Source organism: Acomys russatus, unplaced genomic scaffold (assembly GCF_903995435.1).
Source record: "Acomys russatus unplaced genomic scaffold, mAcoRus1.1, whole genome shotgun sequence".
In the NCBI taxonomy this organism is placed as follows: Eukaryota; Metazoa; Chordata; class Mammalia; order Rodentia; family Muridae; genus Acomys; species Acomys russatus.
In genome coordinates this window covers 1-4,716 of record NW_026131709.1, presented here as the reverse complement: position 1 = coordinate 4,716, position 4,716 = coordinate 1, and the positions used below count along the sequence as shown (strand labels likewise).

Below are 4,716 nucleotides of genomic sequence, written 5' to 3'. Positions count from 1 at the left end.
AGAGCTTTACACCTTCAGGGAAAGCATTCTACTGAGTAAACTGTGTCCTCAGATCCCCAGACCCACATCATTTCTTCATATTCAGAATTAATCCTTCTAGCTGTTTTGGAATATTCAGTGAGCTCCTGTGAGCCATAGTTGTTGTTTGAGACAAGTTCTCACTATGTATCTCAATGTAGACTAAGCTGACCTTCAACTCACAGAGACCCACCAGCCTGCCATGAAATGTTTAGGCCCGATGCCCAAATTGTTTCTGGGAATAAAAATTCACTAATAAGAAAGGGCTGGAGAGCTGGCTTATCAGGTTCAGAGCACTGGATGTTTTTGAAGAGGACCAATGTTCAATTTCTAGAATCCATAGGACAGCTCAAAACTATTTGTTACTACAGTCCCAGAGGACCTCAGGCCTCTTCCAGTTTGTGCAGGGCTCTGCACACACATGGTTCACAAATACACATGTAGGAAAATGCCCTACACAAAATAATGTTTACATTTTTTAAAAAAACTAGCACATGATTGTTTCTAGATCCATGGTGCAGGGCCCCACATCTCAGCTCCTTGAAGGCTGAGGCAGAAAAATCCAAAGAATAAGGACCCGCCTGAGCTACAGAATTATATCTAGGCCAGCCTGTCCAATTTCGTAAAAACTGTTTTACCCTGCTCGTGTAAGGTGTGAGGAAGTATGCGCCTACCATGATGCTTGCAGTGCTCACAAGACAACTTTTATTTTTTTGTCCTTGTTAATGCAAACAAGGATCTTCTCCTTAAAAGCAGGCGTTCCTTTTCATCTAGGCCCACTGGGCATGCGCAGGTCGTTTCCCCTCCCACTTCCTGATACTCAGTGTCTGACACTGAGAGGTCTGTGTGCTCTGTGCTGGTCTCAGCTGCTCCCTGGGGCTACCTTAGTGCCTCCTTCAGGTAAACTGGGGTGTGCATTTGTTGGCCGGGCACATAGAAAGGGTTGATGAGAGCATAACAAAGTGCAGAAACCATAGGAATACAGATTGCGAGCTGTTTGTTCTCTTTATACACTGGAGTGACTTTTAAGAAACAACGGAATCAAGTCAGGCATGCTGCATGGCTTTAATCCCAGCCCTTGGAGGCTCAGACAGTTGAATCTCTAAGACCAGGAGGCCAACTAGGTCTACAAAAGGAGTTTCAGGCCACATAGTGAGACCTGCTCTCAATATTAAGTATTAACTAATGAAGACACGGTCACTGGTGAATCTTCGTGCAGGCCTACTGGCTACATCCCAATTCTGCTAGAGGCCAAGGCAGGAGGATCTGATTTTTTTTACACATAATGAATCCAAGGGCAGCATGTACAAATACCAACCCCAAACCACTCTATTATTTGCAGCGCCCGCGCTGCAATTACCCCGACATATCGAGCAAGGGACTGCAGGTTGAAGAACACTCAAGACAGCGGGTCATCCATTCTAAGAGAATGCTGCTTAATGAGGAGGGGCCAAGGCCTTTTATACAGTACAGAGGCAGGTGGAAAAATACAAGATGATGTAGATGGAAAGTCCCCAGGACAAGAGGAACCGTGTAACCAAGGTAACCGGGGTGCAAAACAGGAACTTGTGGTCAGCTCAGCCCTCCCTAAGTCATCTCATTGGCCCAGCCTATCCAATTTATTGCACCCTTTTTTATTGGTTAGTTGGGGTTGTGTTTTGTTGTTTTTGTTTTTTGCATTTTTGACACAGTTTTGCCCTTAGTCTCCTGGCTGGCCTGGAACTTAGAGAATCTTGCCTATCTCTGCCTCTAGAGTGCTAGGGATAAAGGGATACTGTTAAAAATGCCAGGCTGTTTCAAACTTAAACCTTTCCTCATTGGGTAAATGTCAAAATATCGGTGAGTGATTATGATACTTCTCAGTTATAACTCGAATTTCAAACATTCAAAATCGCCAAAATATCGAGTAAAATAACTGTTTATACTATCAAATTATAGGTGTATAATAATGCAAAGATAAATAAATTCAACATTTATATTTACTCTAACTCTGAAGCTCATCTGTTTCATCATTTAGTTTATGGTTTCTTCTAATATTCTATATTTTTCTTTTTTTTGAATATATGCATTTATTTAAAAAATATAAATATGGAAAAATAAATAATTTAGAAGACTAGAGTGGATGCCCCTGGGTGTCTGTACATTCAAGGCTCTGTCTCTGAGGGGATAGGGCAAGACTGAAAGCAATGATGAGTCTCATGCTGTCTTTAAGGAATGAAGCCTACCAAGGTGCTGCCTGGTGACACCATTGTTAATGCCATTCTGGGGCTAGCGGTTGTAAAAGTAAGAAGTCTGAAGCTCCCTAAAAAACATGAGTTTCATATGGCTGGGTGTGGCTGGTGGGGAGGGTGGTCCCTACTCAACTGGGGGCTGGGAGCCTAGGACCAGAATGTAGAGCCTTAAACTTAAAGCCAGCCAAACTGTCTGCAGGGCACATCCTGGCTTTGTCCTCTGAATTCTCCCAGAGGTTGATTGGTCCCTCAGTAGAGGAGGAAAGGGGATGTTAGGAGGACAGACCTAGACCCTGGGCTCTGGCATGAGAACAGAAATAAAAGGGGTTGAAGTGACTTCAGTGCTCATGGGCAGGAAGCCGGAACTGCTGCTGTAGCATGTGGAGCTGCTCAGGGCAAGCCTGACTCAGTCTGCAGCTTCTGTGGGAGGCTGTGCGTGGTGTCCGCGTGCCCCACCCAGAACAAATCCCTGCCATGTGTCTGTGGGAACATGATATAAATAACTGAGGCTTGTCCTGGCCACAGCCCACTGCTGTCCTGAGGGCTGGGGTCTGTGGTGATAGCAGGACCCCCAACATGACACCAAAGAGCAAGCCATCTCTTCCCAGTGACCTTGGTCCCCAAGCGGCAGTGGTCAATCCTGAGGTAACTTCAAGGCAGTGAGTGGAGCTCTGATTCTTCGGTGCTTGTTGTTTCTGAAGTTCTTTGAGATCTATCTTTTAATTTCTATCACGTATAGTTCTCGGTCAAACTTGCTGGCAGCTAATGGGATGTTGTCTCGCCCCGGCCTCACTTTGACCCAGAAGAGGCCATACGCAGGACGGTAGTCTGAAGTCTTGATCCCAGGGCAAGGGGAGTACTTCATAGGACAGATGTCACTCTTGTGGCCGCTTTTGTATAAGACTCGGTCTGTGTAGGAGGGTGTCCTTTTCTTGGAGGTGCTATTGTAGGTGTCCTTCCCAATGTCAAATTTGTAGGACAGGAGAAAGTGGATTTCCGCCTCTTCGATGGACCTTTTCTTCATTTCCCGGGTGAGCTGGTCATGTGGCAGGAGGGCCAGCACATCCGCCTCTGGGTCCTGCTTCAGGAAGGCTTCCCCAGCCACTTGTCCTCCACTCAGGAGGAAGTTGAAGTCCCCAAACCAGAACACCTCATCAAACTGAGTTGTAGGCTCAGTTTTTAAACCAATATATTTTATTAACAACTTAGTGACCGAGCATATGCCACTTATAACCCGACTAACCAAAACAATAGGAAATGAGGATTAATGGACACAATAACAAAACCTTAAGGATATCAGTTCTGAGGAAAGATTCTCCAGGCGTGAGCCGCAGGATTTCTTTTGCTAGAACTTGGGATAATCAGAACCCAGAACCTCAGCAGGAGCCAGAGCCCTGAAGCCTTCCCTCCAGCGGTTCTCTCTAGGCGCATCTCGAAGTACAGTGATGAACAGCCAAATCAATCCCAAGTCTCTAAAAGCACCCACCTCCAGTTCTGGCTCATTTATATATCTCCTCCCGGAGCCTGTTAACGGGATCTTTTCAGCTGACAACAATTAAGCTCCTGCACGAGGTGGTTGCTCTTCTAGTGAATTAACCTCACCTGTTCTCTCACAACACCGTTCTGATCCCACACTTGGAATCCTAAAAAAAAAACAGGCTTATCTCTCCTTCACCAGGTAGTGACATCCCCTGCACTAGAGTGGTAGGGGTTTGTGTCTGGCACATTCCGGGGCAGGGCTAGGGCTTGGATGCTTCTGCTATAGTCCAGCAGCTGCTCGACTACCTTTCCATCTCCAGAGGTGAAGTGAGATGTGATGAAGAGGAAAGATGTGCCGAAAAGGGGGAAGCTGACGCCCAGGGCCGCACCCTTGGTCTTGATCTGAGACACAATTCGTGTGGTTACTGTGGAGTGTTCGACCTCTGAGCAGAACCAGATGAGGTCCCTACAGATGAACAGGGACATGTACAGGACCCGTGTGCTGTTGAGGACAGCAGCACAGACTGAGGGCCCAGTGTCTCCTGTGGGCGTGACTCCCACTCCCTCCTGTCAGAGCAGGCCTCCTGAACTCCGATGACATACAGGTCCTGCGTGTAGTCGGTCTCAGTGGGGAGCAGGAACGCATCCAGGCTTGCTGGGAGCTCCCTCTGGCCCTGCATGTTCCAGGTAGCCACGAACAGAGAGCAATGTTCCAGTCTGGGAAGTACCTGGCTAACTCGTCTGCTCCTAGCAGGGCCCCGCTGGCCAGAAGACTTCCCTCCAGCTAGCTCCTGCTTCTGACGTCCTTGGTGCGGATGGCGGCCAGGCAGCTGAAGGAAGATCTGGCTGACTGACTGGAGTGATCGTCCCCAGCAAGGGGGCTCCAGGGGCCTGCTAGGGCCCAGGCTGCTGTGGGCTCTGACCAGTCTGGTCTGCGTGCGGAGCCTGTAGTCGCTGTGCTCAGGGTCAACCTTGTTTGCTGTCCTCA

General features: G+C 47.8%; 1 pseudogene; it reads right to left on the bottom strand.

Moving 5' to 3' along the window:
- Window positions 1-2,587: 2,587 nt before the first annotated feature.
- On the bottom strand, window positions 2,588-4,708 carry LOC127186407 (phosphatidylinositol polyphosphate 5-phosphatase type IV-like; annotated as a pseudogene).
- Between the last annotated feature and the right edge of the window lie 8 nt (window positions 4,709-4,716).